The sequence below is a fragment of the Triturus cristatus genome, chromosome 2_1 (genome assembly GCF_964204655.1).
Source record: "Triturus cristatus chromosome 2_1, aTriCri1.1, whole genome shotgun sequence".
Taxonomy (NCBI): Eukaryota; Metazoa; Chordata; class Amphibia; order Caudata; family Salamandridae; genus Triturus; species Triturus cristatus.
In genome coordinates, this window is record NC_140581.1 from 4978749 (window position 1) to 4999615 (window position 20867).

The 20867-nt window shown below is 46.5% G+C and overlaps 1 protein-coding gene across 4 annotated transcripts in view; it reads right to left on the bottom strand.

The window, feature by feature from the left end:
- LOC146863590 (uncharacterized) overlaps positions 1-20867 on the bottom strand; it is a 298140-nt gene that overhangs the window by 260209 nt on the left and 17064 nt on the right. For 2 of the 4 annotated variants that reach the window (XM_085627591.1, XM_085627586.1), the window contains exon 2: positions 2518-2579. The exons of 1 other annotated variant lie outside the window; for it this stretch is intronic. The gene's annotated coding sequence lies outside the window, so the exon portion shown is untranslated. Of the gene's footprint in view, positions 1-2517; positions 2580-3071; positions 3120-20867 lie in introns of all 4 variants that reach the window. One more of the 4 variants, XM_085627589.1, reaches the window with a different exon arrangement.

The window sequence follows — 20867 nt, forward strand, 5'->3', positions numbered from 1 at the left end:
TGAACAGGAACAATTAGAGATAAAAGTCTTTTAAAACATTGCCAGAGCCTGTTGCAGTACCAACATGTTTGCGATCCTGTGCATTCTCATACCTGACTGTTGCTACTAAAGGTTTTCCCCCTGACCCTGAATCCTAATCTTTCTGAAGTGATAACAGGTATGAGGTTACACTGCTCACTAGGTCCTTTGCTATCTAAAAAGTGTAACAAAGTGCTTCTCTTTGAAATCAGGTGGGGCATTCCACCTGGCACTAGACGTGTGTAGCCAGCAGGAGGCGCTGTATAGTATCACATATGCAGCCTCGTCTCTTCATAGCCTCCCTGCAGTGTCACAAGTAAACCTCTTCAAAGGGTCTTACAAATGGGGTGTTTTGCGATTTAGAGGAAAGCTGGTCACATGGACACAGCTTTCAGCAAGCATTGGCTAAGACAGTAGGTTACAATTGTGTGTAGTGCTTGCACATATATGTCTTTACACGTGTTGATATTGATGACCTCCATGCAACTATGTGGGCAGAGCAACATACCTTCAGAGATCCACGCACACAAAGGCCTCCATGCGCACAGATTTACAGACACCCATCTACACAGACCGCCGGACACACTAACTCTTACCCACGCACCACAAAACATATGCTATGCTTATGTTTTATGCTGCTTTTTGCTGCTCTAAAGTCATAGTCAAAAACCACTAGCTAAACCACTAACTTGGCGTCCGAAGCAGCGTGCTACCTGGTGTAGAGTTTCAATGCCTCGTCGGGATAGTAGGCGCTATAACAAGGGCTCATCAGGGTTGCTCCCCCTGTTACCCTTCTCTGAAGGTGACTGGGCTGCACGCTATCAAGCATGGAAGCATTATCGAATTGGGAGCCCTTTGATGAGATGTAGTATGGGCCTGCCCCCGCTATGCAGAAGATTCATCCTAGTATTATCTGGAAGACAAATTGGCTGAAGTACTTGAGCATCAGTGTAGTAATTCTATCAACAGAGCTTTAGCTGTGGCATTAAAAACATTTACTTCGCAGTGCCATACCGATGCACAGTGGCAGACAGACCGTAAGCTGTCAGGCTCTGGTGAAGTGCGGACAAGATAAACAAGCTGTTGACGTGAAAGTGCGGGGCAGGAGGGTTGTGCACAAACGACGCAAGCTGTGCACATCGCCTGTCCGGGTGCGTAACATGTCCTGTCCCCCTTTGGCACAGAAAGCGGCAACAATAGATCTCGCCAAGGCGAGCAGCGCGAATGCGCTGCATCGCTAGGCGAGACCTTAAAACTGGGCAAAGAAATCAGGTATTCCACGAGTTTTCACCCACAAACTGATGGTCAGACGAAGAGAAAAAATCAGGAGTTAGAGAAATACTTATGGTTGTTCCTGGTAGATCAGCAAGGCGATAGGCCAGATCTCCTTTGGACAGCTGAGTTCACACACAACAATGCAAAAAATGCTTCCACTGGGTTTTCCCCTTTCTATTTAAACTATGGGCGGCACCCAAACTTTTCTGTAGCATTTCTAGAGGGGACGGTGCCTGCTGTACAGGATCTAGCTCAACATCTAATCTAACAAAGGTTTAAGAATAAGCAACTAGATAATTTGGCTCTAGCAAAGGAACGTTATAGATTAAGTGCGACTAAGAAGAGGAGACCATGGGCAAATTTGCAGGTGGGAGATAAGGTTTGGTTGAGCACTAAGAATCAGAGGAAATGGAACATTTCAGCCCCGTTTTGTAGGACCATTCCCAGTAGATCAGATAATAAATCCAGTGACTTACAGACTAAAATTCCCTGCGCAGGTCAAATCCATCCAGTCTCATGTGTCTCTGTTAAAGAAGGTGTCCTCTTATTTTGAGGAATCACAACCTCCAAAACCACTGCTGATTGAAGGCAAGGAAGAATAGGAGGTTAAAAAGATTTTAGATTCAAAAATGGTTAGAAGAAAGACGTTACTTGATCAATTGGAAAGGCTATGGACCAAAGGAGAGATCTTGGGAGGAGCAATCCAACGTTCATGCTCCTAGATTGATATAAGCCTTTCATAGTCAGTATCCTTGCAAAACCAGGGGACTGCCAAGGTTCCCCATCTGACTGCCCATGTGCACACTGTGTGGCTGTAATTTATCGCAGTCGGATCAGGGGACGCAGATTTGGGTACGCGATGTCCGGAGTTGAACGCACCCCCTGCAGTGATCTGAGAGAACACTGCAGGCGTGCAAGAAAGACTTTGAAGTCGCCGGTCTAGTCTTTGCAAGCCTTTGAAGGCGCGAGGACAGACTCGGCAGTAAAGTGCGTAGGCAGCGTTTGAAGCCCCACACTTCACCAACGATTAGAGAGAGTGAGAGAGCTCAGGAATTTTCTTAGTCAGGGTTAGTGTAGTTCAAATTCAATTGTAGAATCAGTTAGGGTAGCCAGCGTTTCGTGAGCGACGTGGAGTTAGATAAGGTTATTATAAGATTTGATAAATAGTATTTGGGTGTAAAAATGGAGGGAAGCATTATCTACTAGAGTACCAGTTTAACTCACCTGTTCATCCTACAAAAGTCTGGCGCCAAAGAAAAAAATCCAGACTTTAAAACCGCAAGTACCTGAAAGAATAAATAAATTTTTTTAGTTAAAAGAAATATTTGACAACAGATAATTGCATTTTTGAGTATGGTTAAGGAAACCACAGTTGTTATTAGTTAAAGATACCAAAAGAATTATAGAAGAGAGGCTAAGCCTTGATAAAAATGGGGTAAGTGAATGCATAAATAAAAAGAGAATTAAAGAGAATATGTCAAAGAAGTTTATTGAAAATGATGTTATTTTAATTGCAGTTCGCATTGAAGTGTTACGCCAGGAGTAACCGTAAGTGCCTAGCGGTGCTGAAGTGAACCCAGAAGCAAGGCGGTCTTTTCTCTGTCCCATTCCCGTTTCCCACTGCGGGGTTTATGCGAGGGCTTGGAATTAAAGAACTCGTGTGAAGGTCTGCGGGGGGAATTTGGAATTCGCAACATTCTGTTCCTGTGAGTGTACTGAGGTTAGTGAGTATACAGGTTGGGCCTTGACAGAGTGAAGTGCCCACGTAGTAAACTCACCTGAGCAGAATGGCTGAAGGTTATGATTTGAAGAGTCTTGGGAAAATTCTAGAAGTAATACAGCAACAGTTAATGGCAGTTAGAGAGGAGAACAACGCCCTGAAGACAGAAATGGAAGCTTCTAGAAGGGAAACTTTAGAATTGGCTGTCAAGTTGAGGTGTGAGGGTTCGGGGACTAAATCTCACCCATACCCCTCTAGTTCAGCTACATCAGGTACCAGTGCAGTCTTGAATCCAGGCAGTACCACACAAGTAGTGCATTCCTTGGCCCCCTGTCATTCCCCTAGCTCCACCAGAGCGTTTTAGTGGAGATGCCCAAAAGGCTCAGGTCTTCCTTATGTAGTGTAGTTCCTATTTCCATTATAGGCTTTGCGCACTGGAATATACACTAGGTCTGTGCATAGGACTGAGGTCAGTATGCTCCTATCGAGTATATTAAACTTAATTACTTGTGTGCCAGCCAACTCGTCACTAGAAACTTCTTGAATGAACAAGAAGGGATTAGTTTCTGACAACCGCATAAACATGAAAACTTTGTTTCCTTTCAGAATCGGAACGTGTCTCACAATCGTGGAAACAATAGATAAAAGTTTTACTCAGTCAATCGTGCATGCTTAGTTTCTTCAGAGTTACACAGAAAATAGGAAGATGGCCGTTTACAATAAGAAACGATTTATTGAACAGTCTTAGTTCTCGCGTAAGAGATATGAGCTGTCACGATCATTAGACAGTAAGCAAGATATAATATGCACAGCGTCAGCAGTAAGAAGAAGTAAAACTGCAACAGCATTGTCTTTTAGCTATGACCTATATCTATATACATAGACATAAATACACAGGCTAAAGTGGATACTCATCTGATGCTTCTAAATCATTCTACCCCAGTGTACGTAACTTGAATGTAGTGCGAGGTAGGAAGTAGGTGCGACTTAAGGTATAGTTGGTCTGAGCTTAAGGTAGTATTTTATATGAGATGCCAAGAATTTCCTTAGGTTCTAGTCAGCTCCATACCTTAGAATGAGAGAGGTGGGAATCTCTTTCCAGATCTCGAACTCTAACTACCCGCAAGGGGAGTTGGAACACTGGAAGCTGGAATCTCTGCGTGCAGGGAAGACAGCGTCTGTTCAGTGCGTCAGGCGGGGACTCTAACTGCTTCAGTACTTGCCGTGGCAAGCCGTATAGCTGAGCTGTGCCGTGCCGTAGTTTGCCAGGGCAAGTGAAGGTATATTTATACCTGGAAGGTGTCTAGCAATGCTAGCATTGACGTAAAGTCGGGCAGAGGAAGACATCTTGAATGAACCCCTAAGGAATAGTAGTTTATGCATAATAGATGAGTTCTTGGAGAAATCAATAATCCAAGCAGGGAAAATCCCAACGGCTTAAGGGTCTGGTTTCTAAGAACTCGTGACGTGGGATGGACGGATGTAGGTGACCATGCTTGTATTTGGATCTGCATGGCCAATGCCTAAATAAGGACTGGAATATTATGCCTAAATAAGGACAAGCCGAATTGTGCCTATATAAGGACATGATTCAATAGACCTATATACGGGTATATAAAGCGACACAGAACACCCACTCCACTTTCGATAGAACGACATTACTAAATGCTAAACATGATAAATATGTAAAATAGAGGATCACATGATTTATTAAAAACATACCTAAAAGCAAAAAAAACGTCTATAAAAACAGTGTATATGCACCTGTGCGCCTGTTGATCTGTCTCGTACCTCAGCAGTAGCATGTCGCGTCTGAGATCTCAATGAATGCTGTCATCAGGATTGGTAGCCGCTGGGGACAACACAGAGCATGGGCCGAGTATCGATATCCATAGGCATGACTGATGGAAGTATCAGACATATGTCTAGCACGCATTCTTCACCGCAAAGCAGGCAGCGCAGAACAGGTAAGATGCAATCCCGCAAGGATTGGTCTGAATGACAGAAACCATGTGGTGTTCAGTTCTCATTAACGAGGCAAACCCAGTAGTTGTACTATGTGCTTACGACACCTCCTCTCTAGGAGCACTTTCTCCAAATTGCTGGGAGTGACGCTGGCGGATTGGCTTGCCATAGCATAGCAGGAGGAATAAAAATCAGATTCCTGCAAGGAGTGCTAAAAGAAGCGGCAGACCACCAAACACCCAGTGCATAAAGTTTGGAATGATTCCGAGGACTGCTTGAAAAGGTGTTAACAGTCCTGAACATATGGTCTTAAATACATGCACAATACCGCTCGAATCAGACATGTTTAAGATACGTCCCAACATTTCCATGAAATGTGTAGGGTAGTTGGTACGTAAAAGAGCCTGTATCTCAGCCGAAGTCCTTGCATTTTGTAGATCATAGATTTCTTTGGCAGAGGTCAAATGCACTGTTTTTTGCAAAAGAATGACTTTCATTCTGCTTAGAGTATCAATTTGTATAGAAGAGATGTTCAGTGATGGCCGTGGTGTAGACAGGTGTATCAGGACAAACTGTTATTTGGGTTTCAAGAGGAACGAGTTCTATAGCATTGTTGCTTACTCCTTCATTTCTTACTGTTGGAGTCTCAAAGGTGATGAGTCTTTCAGTTTAAACCTCTTGGATAGTAGCTAGAGGAGTGTGTCTGCTACTTGGTCAGAGTCCCCTTGGCCTACTCTTGAGTATTGGCCACATGATTTAGTTTGATATCATCAATGGACACAAATCTTTTCTCCTTTTTACCAGCAAGGGGCGGCAGAAGTACTGTTCTTGATCCGTGGATTGCTAGGACAGGCACTGGTTGTCTGTAAGAAGGCCCAAAATCCTTCTTATCCGCGATCTTTTCTCTGACTAGATCCCCAAGCTTTGGGATCCAGACAGGCCTTGCTGGGATGGCTGGTTTTTCCCCAGTGGTGGTTGGCTTCAGGAAGACGTTGCTTTGTTTCGTTCTTAATTCATTTAAGTCCTGTAAAACAGCCAAACGATCTTTGACATCAAAAGGTTTATTTTCCACCACTGTGCCTGCACATTCTAGATCCGGGACCCACATTCTTGTCCCAAATAGGACGTCATATGGAGTGATTTCTCCCTAGAGAACTTCTTGGCAAATTGTTTAAAGAGCGTTAGACCCCATAAAGATGTTTGACCCACTCCGTCACCCGTACCCAATACTCTAGCTGTTATAGACCGCTTTATGTACCGTTTTTTTCTTTCCACAACAGAATTTCCCTCAGAATGGAATGGAGAAGAGTACCGCAATGCAACGCCCAAACTGGCCATGGCTTCTTTGCAAGCTCGAGAGCTAAACGCAGGGCCCTGGTCAGAGTGTAGCGTGCCAATTGCGTATGTGCCGATAAAGACTCACAAATCTTCCATAACAGTTCGAGCGTCAGCCGAGCGCTGAGGCCACATCCATAGGAACCTTGACTTAGTGTTTTTGGGATCGCATTTGTCCAAGTAGACGCCTTCGTGTAGATAGTCTAATGCTGTCTAACAATGGTTTCTGTACTGGGCAGGCTACTTCGTAGTCTAGTGTCTGGTGGCGTTCTGCACTGCGATCTCTATTGCAGGCTATGCAGTTGGTGATGAAGATGTGAATCAATGTATTCATTACAGGCCACCAGTACATTTCTTTTAATGCTAATATTGTTTTAGAGATCCCCTGATGTGACAGACCCTCTCCCAGATGTGCTTCATAAATCAAAGCTGCTCTTTGTTCCATGTTTGGAATTACCCTATCCCCTACTCCAGGGATTCGAGCAAACGAAACATTGTTTGCATCAATTATGTATCAGTATTTGAGTGGAAACTTTTTAGGTAATGCTGCGCCGCCGCCTTTGCTTGAAGCATTGACAGCCAGTAATATCTCACTGTCTATTTTCGTTTTTGAACGAGCGATCGCGGCTATGGAAGCCGTTTGCACAGCCCCCTTCGCGGCTTAATCAGCCAATGAATTTCCTTCTCGAGAACGCCATCACGTTGATGACTTAGCGTGTGTATCATGTGAGTGTTTTGTAGTCCGTCTCTCACTGCACTACTTGTTCCCAAAGCGTCTTATGCTTAATTGTGCCACCTTTTGCATCTTTGAAACAGTTTTGTAGCCAATTCTGTAAATATTCATTATATGATTGTACACAGTAAAAGGAATCGCACACTAAGTGTGGGGAAATCGCGATCCGTATTTTTAGGTGCCAATTTGAATGCTTGTAGTTCAGCTCGCTAAGCTGTACAGTCTCCTAAAGACTGTTTTTCTAACCATTGATCGACATTTACCATCGTGCATACTACCTTTAACGATCGCGCATGCTGCACTGTAAGCTTGCTTACTCCCGGTAGCGGGTTGTGCTGAATCGTCAGTATAAATTATAAATTTGTACTGGTCAAGAGGGAGAATCTCAATAGGCAGAGGACATTCGCGTTCATATTGCAGGAATACTTGAGTTTTCAAACAAGGATCAAAAACATATTTAACATCTTTTGCAGCAAGAGAATTAACCCATTGTATCCATCTTGGATGTAAAGCTTTTGCATTCGGAATGCTCGCTTTTGTAACCGCCTCTAAGGCTGGTACCGGAGTCACGACAATAATGCGTTTCCCCTGGGCTAGAGCTCTTTCTTTTGCTACAGTGGTTTGAACTGCTGTCAGAATTTTTTCTGTTGAAGTGAAGCGCATTTCCGTTTGTGTGTGCAAATGGAATTTGTATGCAATCGGTACTTTTTCATCTTCATTAAACGCTAAGTAGGTGAATCCGCATTGACCCGGAATTATTCGGATCACTAAGTTACGTGTATTCACGCGTGTTTGTAAGTGGTTTGTTGCTAACATGTCAGCTTGTATTGAACGCAGGATATTTGTGTGTTCCTGTGTCCAATCTTTTTGTTTGAAATCTTGTTTTGATTAATTCGTAGAGAGGTTTAACCCTTTCTGCGTAATTTAGAATGTAAGTTCTTCCAAATTTCAGCAAACCTAGAATAGACTAAGTTTTTCAGCTTTTTTGGAGGTTGGAGCAGCGCACATTTCTCTAAAAAGTTTGCTGCCAGGCTTTTGCCTTCACTTGACAGTTCATTTCCTAGGAAAAGGACATTGAGATGGGCAATTCTTGATTTTTTTAAATTGAATTTGTAGCCCTCAGAGGCAAATCCCAGTATTATGGTATTTACCCTGTTCAAGTGCCTATCCAGGTCATCGTCTGTTAAGTATATGTCATCGACATACGACAATGCCTCATCATCATAAATTTGTAGTAACTCTGTTACTCTTGCTGAGAATAACCCCGGGCTGTTCTTGAACCCTCTTGTGGGAGTCGCCAAAAGTGACGCTGGCTCCCTATTATTGAGAAAGCTGTCAAGTACCCACTTTCAGGTGCTATGTTTTGACAAAAGAAACCATTTGAAATATCCAATGTGGTTTTATATTTTTTACGTATAATGTTAATGCACTGCAAATGGTTTAGAACAAGTGTTCAGGTGTCTGTAATCCAAAACTAGACGATATTGTGAGAAAGTGGCTCTGTATATACTGTTCCCAAATAGGTTCAGTGTGTACAGAGTCCACAGTCCCCAGAGGTTTGGCAGAGGCTAAAGTTAGATAGAACCTTACTCTCTAAAGTGGTAGCTTGGTCGAGCAGTAAGGCAGTATCAGAGGACAGTGTAAAGCATTTGTTGCACACACTCAGTCAGCAAATGGTCTCACACACTCAAGAACTAAACTCTAGGCCAATGGTTTATATCAAAAATATATATGTGTTTTATTTTAGAATCAACAATAGGTATTAAAATATACTTTCTCAGAATGAGATGCTTTAGTTAAATACTTTTGCAATATACAGTTCACTTTTGTAGATAGTTACAGGTTGTTGCAATAGGCAACACAATTTCAAACACAATAATGCATTGAGCTAAATGGAAGTTGTAAGTTATTTGCAATAGATTACTTTCAGGATTACTTTTGTAACTCCAGGACTGGATCCTAGATTCAGTCCTGGGACAGTATTTAGAAACAAGTGGTAAAAGTCGACTTGTTGTGATTTTTAGGCAATATTTTGCTATTTTAAAAGTTGACACTTAGAAGAAATTTCATGGAAAACAGTCAATGATTCCCTATGGCAGAAAATTCAAGTTGCAGGTAAAGTAGGTTCTCGTTACTTTTGTAATCCAGTACTGGGCTCCTAGACTCACTACTGGGACCTCAATCTAAAAAAGGTAAGTAATTACATTTTCACAGTTAGCACCATTTTGAAAGAATATTTAAAGTTTGCAAAAATCGACACTAAGAAGAAATTTCACAGCAAAACAGTCAATGATTTCCTATGGAAGAAAATTGGGTTACTGGTAAGTACGGTTGTGAATATTTTTCAGGGTCAGTGCTGGGCACCAAGATCCAACACTGGGATCTCTCCTAAAAGCAGGTGAGTATTTTCGTTTTAGTTTCTAGGTTGATTTTTGGGGAATATTTTAAGTTTTAGAAACTCCACACTTAGAAGAAATTTCAGAAGAAACTAGTCAATGTTACCCCATGGAGGAAAATTGGGTTATCGGCTTTTGGGTAAGTACTCGGGGGCCTTGGTTGGTGGCTGCTGACTAGCAGGCCACGCGGCTGTGGGAGCTGGGATCCTGGTCACTTGCTCAGGGCAAATGGGGGAAGTAGATAGGTGTAGAGGTTACACTGCCAGGGCCACTCGGGCAGCTGGGTGCTTTTGAGCCTTCGGGCGCTCAATTGGTTTCAATGGGGAAGCTCCTGGGTGAAAAAAGGCTGCAAGCTCGGGGACGAAGATTCTTCAGGTGCCACCACCACTTTGAGAGGTAAGTTGGGCAGTTGGAGGATAGGTAGGTACCCAGGAGTTGGGCACCGGGGGCCGCAGGGCACCGGGTGCAGGGGTGCCTTTTGGTGTCAGGAAATCTTACCCTCTGTTGATCGCAGTTGGGGGTGGGGGGTACCTGGTTCTGAGGCTGCAGACGTCGTCAGGAGCGTTGAGGGAAGTCCTTGGGTGCCGGACTCAGGGTCTCAGTCGCCGGGGGGGTCGTCCTCGATGTCTTTGTTCACTCCGGCACAGGCCAGGCTTGGCGGGTGCAGAGTGTGCAGGGTTCGCGGCTCCGGGCTGATGCCAGGGATTAGAAGCTGATTTTGAGCAGAGCCTCTGCTCTGGGAGTCCCAGGTGCTTTAGAGCTCAAAGGTAGCCAGGTCCTCCGGGGTTTGTGAGGTTGCTGGCCACAAGAGGTGCCGGGATGTAGCAGGAGCAGGTTCGAGGGTCGACAGGCCGGTAGGGCTGGGGCCAAAGCAGTTGGTGTCTTCCTCTTCTTAGCAGCTGCACGGCAGGTCTTCTTTCTTCTTGCTCTTCTGTGTTTTTCGGAATCTGGAATCCAAGGAAGGAAGGTTCAGGGTGCCCCTAAATACTAGATTTAGGGGCGTTACAGGTAGGTAAAGGGCAGGGACCAATGGGTCCCTGCCCTGGGGTGGGTACACCCCCTATCCTGCCACTCTCCTGTGGGAGGGGGCAGTAGCCTAGTCCTGATAGGGCAGCGCCTCCCATCTTCAAGATGGCAAGCAGCCGGAGATGTGCTTCACCTTGCCTCCCCCACCTGAGGGGTGGGGTTGGCAGGCTGGCAAATCCCCTGTCCTTATTTGGGGTTTCCGTCCAGGCTTCCCGCCAGAGTGGGGGCTGCAAGTGGCCTGGGGAAGCTCAGAGAGGTGGCATGCCTTAGAAGCTTCCCCCTGTCCATCCTGGGAGAGGAGACCTAGCACCTCGCCCAGGATGTGCATTGTTGCAGGCCCAGGAGAGAAGGGGCTCTCCTACCCAGGGGTCCAGCAACATGTCTGCTGTGTGGCAGCCTAGGCAGCCTCCCAGACCAGACGTGGAATGTAGGTTAGGTTTCAGGGGGCATCTCTAAGATGCCCTCTGTGGTGCTTGGTACATTAAATCCCACACTGGCATCAGTGCGGGTTTAATGTGCTGAGAAGTTTGATACCAAACTTCTCAGTCTTCAGTGTTGCCATTATGGTGCTGTGGAGTTCGTGTTTGACGAGCTCTCAGCACCATGTACTCTTAAATGGCAGCACTGCACTTACAGTGCCCAGGAATGGACCTGGGTACTGTAGGGGCACAGCGCTCATGCTCCTGTGCCCACACCACTGGCATAGGGCACCCAGCTAGAGGGGTGGCTGATGTATGGCAGGGCAGTGTAGGTGGTGCGCATGGCACACAGGGATGTGTGCCATGTCGACTCTTTGTTTTGTCTTGTACCCCTCCAACTTACCTGGCCAGCTGTTGGTTCCTGCCAGACGTCTTCCTGGACCGAGCCTGCAGCTGTAAACCAAAACCAAAAATCCCCATTGAAAAGAACAGGGCACCTGATGCCAAAACAGCACCCTGCACCCAGCCGCCCCTGGGCCGCTGCGGGTGCACTTTGTTTGCTAAAACGGATCCGCCTTTGCCCTGAGCTAAAGTCCAGGAGCTTTGCTCCCACAACCTTGTGGCCTGCTTGTAAGCAGCTACCAACCGGAGGCTCCCTATGCTCCATTGGATAACATTGGGCCTCAGCACTCTGCACACCGCCGCCCTAGTGCCACTTAGGGTGTAACAAGAGTGCATCCTTGACCCTGGGAGACCCCTGACTCCACCCCCAGAACTTCAACTCCCACAACCAAATATTTACCTTAAAACTGATAACACTATTTTTCTCCATAGGATAACATTGACTGTTTTTCTTGGAAAAGTTATGAAGTGTGGAGTTTGAAAACCTAAAGAAATTGTTTAAAATTGTACTGTTTAACTTAAACGCTTTTACTAACCTGTTTACAAGAAATTCCCCAGAGTAGTATCCAGGTAGACTGCTCTGTGTAAGAAAATAATCTAAAAGGTAATTTACCAGGTATTTTACTGAAAAGCCCATTCAAGTCTATGTACTGCATTTACAAAGTATTGCATTTCTCTGCAACCATTCTGTAAATCAAAACAAAGTGCATATACAATTACAAATTCAAACTTTTTACTAACTGCATTACTACTATAAAAGTAATTATTGCTTACCTGTGCCAGGCTTGCTTGGTTCTAGAAAATAAAATAACTAGAAGAATATTTTTATAACAAAAACAAAAATGGTCTGAAGTTTAGTCTTTTAGTGTGTGAATTAATTTGCTGACTGAGTCTGTACAACAAATGCTTAACACTGTCCTCTGATACTGCCTTACTGCTCGACCACACAACCCCAAATAGAGAGTAAGGTTCTATCTAACTTTACCTCTGCCTACCTTTGGGGTTCCACTGGTCTCTCTGCACACTATACCTCCTTTTGGTATAGTATATACAGAGTCATCTTCCTACATTTCTGTCTTCAACAGAACATCCCAATGTACAACCAAAGAGAAACAAGCATTGGCATAGCCAATAGGTCTCGCTTTTGGGACCTTATAAGTATTTAGTTATGCAGCACAATATCCTTGGTGCACCAACATTAACGGTTGCATGGGTAAACACTTATAAGGTCCCAAAGGCGAGACCTATTGGCTATGCCAATGCTTGTTATCTGTTCTAGTCAGTTTCATCTTTATTTCTTCTTCTGGTCGTTATTCTTGGGTTTATATAATCCTATCTTCCACTTCTGGGGGGTTTGTGGAAAGCCAAGGTATCACTATTCTTCTACTCACTGATAATTGAACAAATTGCAGGAATTTTCTTTTATCGTGTATTTAGATTTGCTAACCTCAAAGTCAACCAGATAAGTGTGTTGTTTTGCCTTTATTTTTAGTTGTAGATGTTACAGTATTCTACTTTTCACCATTTCCAAATTGTTCTGAAGGGCTTGGCAGTCCTAACATAGGTGAAAGAATGTAATGTTCATGAGCCTGCATTTAAGGTAGTTTGCATCTCTACTGGGGCATGGTTTGTGGTGCAGGCGTAAGTCGGCCACAACAGAGTGCCCGCTGAAGATTCATCAAGGCAGGACTCTCCCAAGCACACACCACACTCATCCCTCTCACATTACTTTGGAATACTTTTCAGCTGGGCCGCGTCACTTCGGTGCCAGCCTGGAACAGATTTTGGCCCACAGTAGATCAGCTATCCACAGTGACCGATGTTGGTGGCAGCGACTGATCTTGGAGGTAGGAGCCCAGGTGGCTGACATGGTGAGAAGCCTGGAGTTTACCCCATTGCAACTCTATCACTGCTGTCTCTCGCCCCGGGACATTGGAGCACAGTGGGTGCAGATGAGGCGCTGCTGCCTCATACCGGCTGCAACTCACCCAAAAGACACTAAAACCACTACCCCTTCCACAGGCCTCATTAATGTCGAATTCACAGCCTCGCAATTTCAGAAATTAAACATTTTCAATGTTATTTTCAACAGAATCATTGTTGTTACTTATTTATCTTAAACAGCTCACGCCATTGACAAAGCCAATAGTCTTAGCTGGTGTTAGTCAATTGTTGTGCTATATATCTGGATGCAATAACAAAAAGCTCAGAGAGTTACCAACATACAGGTCAGGTGGCACTCTACGGAAATCATAGAAATGTAAATTAGGTGTTTAAGTCATGCCGTTAATGACATAGCCCACGCCCCTTTTCAAGCCCCCCAGTTTTTTCATCCTACTTAAAGCCCTGGTGCTTGGGTTTGGATCTCAGACACCCCCTTCTCTTGTTACTTTAGGTTCACTTCGCAGCCCGGACAGCCATTTTATATTGTGCATCAGACGTTGGCTACAACCTGCGCCTGGAGCCAATGGCAGTAACAAAGCGCGGTTTCGACAAAAAGGATCGAGCGCGTAGATGGATAGCGTAGATTAGAACTGAAGATGGTGCATTCACATCCGACCCGAAACAAATAGTGGACACATTAGCACGACACTACGAGCAAGTATACACCTCCACAAATACCACCACTGTACAGAAGCGCTTGCATTCCTTCATGATATCCATATGCCTCGGCTCACGTCTAAAGATGCCGAAACTCTGGAAGCACACCTTACAGCTGATGAACTCAAACTGGCCATTTCCCAAATACAATCCGGTAAAGACATCGGTCCTAATGGAATCCCGATAGAATTATATAAGCACATGGCGGACAAAATAACCCCATATTTGCTGCAAATGTTCGAAGCCAGTCGTGAAATAGGGACACTCCCTAGAGACCAGAGACTGGCAAGCATTGTAGCCATTCATAAGCCTGGGAAGCCAGCGGAGGACTGCACGTCCTATCTCCTTAATCAATGGCGATGGGAACCTTTTAGCTAAAGCACTGGCACTCAGACTTACTCCCCATCTCCGTACATTAATACACCCGGACCAATCCGGCTTTATGCCGGGTAGGAACACAGCCCTGAATCTCAGACGCTCCAAAGCGTAATAAGTCGGAAGCACACTATTCAGGAAGACGCGGCGGTCCTATCCCTGGACGCGCGGATGGCGTTCGATCGGTGGAGTGGGCCTTCCTCTTTGCGGTCCTTCAACATTTGGGCCGAAGTTCTGCTCATGGATACGTCTACTCTATACTGATCCGGTGGCGCACGTTGTCGCTAATGGCCACATATCGAGGGAATTCATCCTGGGGAAAGGTACAAGGCAGGGATGCCCATTATCACCCCTGTTGTTTGCGCTGGTTCTAGAGCCACTGGCGGCATGGATATGATGGGACCCCATGGTTCGAGGACTGAAATGGAGGGAGGATTGGGAAGACCGCATTTCCTTGTATGCGGACGATGTGTTATTATATATTGCCTCACCCACGAGGTCGCTCCATGCACTGCTTAATATCTGCGCTATATATGGCTCTGTATCCGGATACGCCATCAACTGGGATAAGTCTGTATTATATCTGCTACACGGACCGCCCCCGCGTCTCCCCCAAAACTACGAGGTCCAGATAGTCACAGACACTTTCCTGACACTAAATTTACAAGCCCCCCTGCAATGACTAAGACGCGATATTAGACACTGGAAGTCATTGCCGCTCTCACTCTTCGGCAGGGCGGCTCTTTTAAAAATGATGGCTTTGCCCAGATTTTTATATGCCCTGCATAATACCCCTATCCAGTCCCGGACTCATATTTCAAAGCAGTAAACGCTGAGATAGCCTCCCTCCGCCGAGAGTGGCGGCAATAAAAATGGTGAGGAGCTGGTATGATGGGGCGGGGGGGGGGGGGGGGTTTGCTCTTCCGGATATCAAGGCCTATTACTGGGCCTCGCAACTTACAGTCATTAATCACTGGCTACACGTACCAGATTCAGACCCGGCTTACCACCTTGACAGACTGACTCTAGGGAAAGGTGGTTTCAATAGAGCACTCTATAATACACGGAAAACCCGAGACCTTATCGGCCCGGCGGCCCATACTGTCCACATCTGGCACACAGTAAACAGGGATTTGGGATGGACTGACACACTCACGAAACATACACACTTATGGGGCGCATGTAAACTAGGAACACTGGGCAATAGTAAGGGATTCCACAGTTGGGATTTAATTGGTATCTCCCGACTGGGGGATCTTTGGCAAAAGGGGAAGGTGGTCAGCTTCACTCACCTGCAGGAACAGTACTCCATGGCGCTAGGCGAAAGGTTCCAATACACCCAAATCAAGCATGCAATCGAAGCAGCACTCCCAGCGGAGGCGTCACTTCCAGTGGCTTCCCCCTTAGAGGACCGACTGCTCACCGATCACCTTACCAAAAAAAGCGACATCCCTGACATATAAAAAAAATTATCAATATTCGACCGGACCAGGGAACTTTGGCAGTCTGAAGTTGGAGATATGGATGATCCTGATTGGCGAGAGGCACTAGCTTCACCTAAAGAAGTGGCAATTTCCTCCAGATTACGTCTGGTGCAGTTTAAAATATTACATAGGACCTACTTCACTCGGACGGTACTACACAAGATGGGGAGGGCTCCTGAACCTAACTGTCTGCGCATATGCGGGGAAATTGGTACATATTATCACACGCTATGGGAATGTCCGAAACTGAAGACCTACTGGGAGGAGGTGACAGGCACGATTATAGAGGTCACCGGAAAGCAGGTTCCAGTCGAGCCCCAGTGCTGTCTGCTTAACGTCTGGGGTCCGACAGACCTTAACCATGCTGAACGCCTGTGGGCCACAACTGGCATGACGATAGCAAAAAGGAACATAGCGCAGAAATGGGGTGTGGGAACACTACCAACAATAGCGCAGTGGTATAGAGATGTGGATATGGTCATGGTGGCGGAGAAGACCACCTTTGTAAATCGTAGATGGCCTCGCAAATGGGCTAGGGTGTGGGGAAAGTGGAACACACAGAGAAATTTGTTCACCCCCAGAACAGGATAGTGGGTCGGACGAAGACGTGTAAGGGTATGAGAATATAGATGTATCGCGATAAAATTGATATGAATGAGTGACTGTAAAGAAAACTATATGAGGTTGCTGTAACACATGCGGATCTGCACTGTTATGTTATTGAATAAAAATTGTAATAAAAAAAAAAGCAAAGCGCGGTTTCTGGGCGTGCTTGTAATTAATGTCGCTGGTCTTTTACCAACATGGGGACTTTTATTATCTTGCATGCATGCAATCTGTAATTAACGTGCTAATTTAAACTTCGGCCCCATTCACGTGCTGTTTCCCTCATATCAGAAACAGATAAAAACCCGCCTTTATTCACTACTTTGTTCGGCAAACAAAAGAGGGGCAAAGAAAAGGCTAACGGAGTGCATACAACCCCAGGGGTTACACAGCGGGTAATTACAGATGGCCGGGGATGCATCGGATGTAGAGGGTGGGGCGGCGTTCTACCAGGGATTACCAGCATCAGGACAAGGAGAGGCAGAGAAACTTCTCAAAACAAAGCGCGCGCGCTACAAAGGGAGTCAGCCTTGCAGGCCTCACGCACTAAAGCGGAGTTGTAACTTGCCCACAAGAGGAGGCTGTCTTGGCGCTCGTATGAGGAATTCCAACCACGGGTTGTCATGTGAGCATTGAACCCAAGAATGTCTGTAGCTTGGTGTGTCTTTTCTTTGATCAATCAGATGCTTTACATACAGATTTCAGTGCCATTTAGACGACAGGCCAAAGTAAATCAACTGATGAAAAATAAAATCACAAGGAAATGCGTGAAGGGGAGGAGGGCTAGTTGAAAAATAGTTACCTTCAAAGAGCTCCCATTGGCTACTGCGGGCCTCTGAAAGCCTGGTGCCGCCGCAGGGCCGATAGCTGCGTCCCTGCAGGTCTGAAATAAAAGTACAGCAGGCACCAATTGAAAGCAGAAAAAAAAGCAAAAGTGTTTACCTTGATGGAGGGAGCAGCGGCAGGCGCGATAATTGCTAACAGATGGCACCGCTGCTTGCTCCCGCAAGGTAAATGCCACACATGCACGAGGGCTCATTGGGAACAGTGCAGTACATAAACGAGTTTCCCAAAAAGTCCTGAGCGATTCCAAGAGGTCACTCCTAAGCAGTGCTTGCGCGCTGCGAAGGCGAGACCTAAAAATGAACCAGTGCCAGCTGGACTGGCTTCAAATCCCAACAGTTAGAACACATCCGAGCTTCCGGGACTGACCAGACACCCTGAACCGAATCATGAGCAAGCTCGGCCCCCCCAACCCAGTTCACTGGCATCTGTTGTCAAAACCATCCTGTCCTGGTGCACAAAAGGAGAACCTTTCATGAGATTCCCCACATCCAACCACCAAACCAACTCCTGGGAGATACCCGGATCCCGCAGAATCAACTGGTCATAATCCTGTGACCCCAGACACCAGAGGCGAAGGAGGCGATTCATCAAGGGGTACAAGTGCAACCTGGCCCAAGGAATAATCATGACAGATGCGGCCCTCAACCCCTGCACACTTCACCACTGCCTTGCCGTGGAAGCTGGAGAGGCCAAGACTGCCCTCAGTTCTTTCACAAGAGTCATCCTGCGTGGCAAGAAAAGGAACAAATTCCCCACCCTCATGTTGAAGACCCCTCCAATGAACAAGAGCTCCTGAGTGGGATTCAAATGGGACTTCCCTGGGTTCAGCAACCACCCGAACCTCTGCAGAAGACTGCAGACATGCTGAATCTGGGATTGAGCCTTAGGAAAAGAAGAGGAAAGAAATAAACCAGTCATCCAAGTATGGAAACCATCTGGATCCCCTGCCCATGCAACAATCCCACCAAAGGAGTCAGCACCTTGGTAAACACCCTAGGTGAAGCAGAGAGCCCAAATGGCAATACCTGAAACTGGAAATGCTCGTTGCCCACACAGAACCTCAGAAACTTCTGTGAGTGCTGGTGTACTGGCACATGAAAATAAGCGTCCCTCAGATCCAGAGAGGTTCGAAAATTCCCCACCGGCAGGAAGGGAAGAATCAACTGCAGAGTCACCATCTCAAATGACTGGTGAGGAATGCACAAATTCACAGCCTTTAAATCCAATCGATAATCACCAATCGGTTTCCTTATCAGAAAAAGGACAGAGTAAGCCCCCTTGCTCTGTTGCCCCACAGGAACTCTTACAATAGCCCCCTTGTCCAACAGGTCCTGAACCCCCCTCAACAGGGCCTTACATTTCGCAGGCGACCCCGGAACGGGTAGAACGGAAGACTTCCAAGGGAGGAGTCATAAACTCTATACGATACCCCGGTCTGATAATCTGCAGGACCCACTGATCCCGACACGCTCCTCCCAGACTGGCAAAAAAATCCTGAGGCAATCCCCCACCGGGCCCCTCCCAGAAACAAATGATAGTCACGAATTAGCCTGACTGGTGGCATCTGAACCTCCCTGCTGGACCTGGGCCTTATGAAAAGAAGGGACTCTACGGCCACGTCACATACCACGAAAGGGCTGACTGGCCATGTTTGTCTAAAAAGCCTGCCCAAAAGCCCTTTTATAGTCAGCAAACTTACCCTTCAGGGGTGGACGGACAGGGGCCAACAATTTTTTGTCCTCCGGCGTCTTGATCATAGCCTCCAAGGAATCACCAAACAGCTTGGAGCCTGTGAAGGGAATCTTTATGAGAGCACTCTTCTGGGCTACCTCTGCCTTCCAAGGCTTAAGCTACAACTAGCCACAACAGAGGCCCCAGCTGCCGCAGCCGAGGCAATAAGTGAATTGAAAGACAGGTCAGACAAAAAATGCAACTGCTGCTCCAACATAGTGAACGACTCGGAGGGATCATCATCACCCTGAAGCAGCTGCTCCGAGATACTCTAACGGCCCTTCAGCAGAGACTGAACCAGATGACCAGTATACGCGGCAAACCGAACTGCCACATTGAAAGCAGCAAACGACCTCTTCAGAGCCCCTCAACCCTTTTTTCACCAGGGTCTGAAGGCACCGCAACATCAGAAACCACTATACTCAGAGAAGTAAGGCCAGTCAACAGCATATCAGCCTTCAAGATGGAAGAGAATTCCTCAGCAAACCCCTGCAAAGGATATCTTTTAGCAAGGAACCGGACAAAGGTATGCTTGTCCGCACCCCTCCATTCCCCTTCCAGCACATTCCAGACAGACTGGTGAACGGGCAGACATTCAGGCTCCTTTCTTTGATAATTCCTCAGCTACTGAGGGTACTGGAAAGCCCAAATTGTCCCGCACATGTTGAAAAACACTGTGAAGGTCTGACCTTTGAATAAATCGCCCCTTCACCTCCTGCTTTAAATTACAGTCAGGATGAGGGGAATAGCTTCTGCCTCCGAGGCCCCACCGCTTCTCTGGTCTGAAAAGCAGCTGAAACAGCAGCCTCTATTATTCTCTGGACATCAGCTAAGGAAGGCGCAGCCGGAGGCCCAGCCAGCACCTCCTCCTCCCAATGATTCCACTTCTCTGATCTCTTGCCAGCCTCCAAGATGAGCAACAGAACAGAAGAAAGCACACCTCGTTTTAGATTCCATAACCAATCAGGGAAAGCACTCCAGAAACAGCTTACTGAAACACCTGTTGCTATGATGCCAATCCAACTAATGGACACGTCCCAGCACACCCCACAGCCACATCCTGCCAATCTCCGTACATGTGGAAACCAACGTGGCCCACAAGGTGTGCACCGGCCAATTCCAGCGCGGCCCCCACAGCCCAAAGCAAGCGCCCTTGTGCACCCTGTACACACCACAAGTCTTTGCAAGGCTGCACCGCAGACACCACAGGCAGCACAGCGTATGTGCTGCAATGGTACCAGAGAAACACCGTGCCCCAAGCGCGAAAGTCCATGAGTCCAGACCCCCTGCCCTGGGAGAGAGGCAATCCACGGGTTTCGTTCCACGAAGCTCTTACGTATGAAACACGGAGGAGGCTGGCGTCCCACTAAAGCAGGGACCCAAAGCCAAGCCTCCACCTGCATCAAGAAAAGGTCTCTAGAGCAGACCGTAGTTTTTAATACATTCTTACCAGGCACATCCAGAGACATGCACTGAGTCCATCTGCTTGATCCAGAATTCAAGAAAAAACACAACAGGGTTTCTGGAGGTAAGGTCAGGTGTTATGTTCCACAGGATGTGGGCCAGGCCTGGAGGGTAGGGATGGGAGCAGTAGTTTTTTAAGGTCTCGCCTAGGCAACGCGCATGCGCTGCTCTAGGAGAGGGCCTTTAGCAATCGGTCTTCACTTTTCAAGCACTGGTGCATGTGGCGGCATCCACCTTGCAGGAGCGAGCAGTTGCCCGGCCACGTTAATTACAAATATATGGCCGCTGCTCGCTCCCGCAAGGTGGATGCCGCCACAAGTATGAGTGCAGTGCTTGAAAAGTGTTCCTTTCCCAAGTTTTTCTGTGATTGCTTGAGCTTGTTTTGAATGCCACTGTTTTAATGAAGCTTCTGTGCGATGTTTTGTGCAGCTTTGTTTTAAAATGTTACTTTTTTTCTTGCTTTCCGACGTG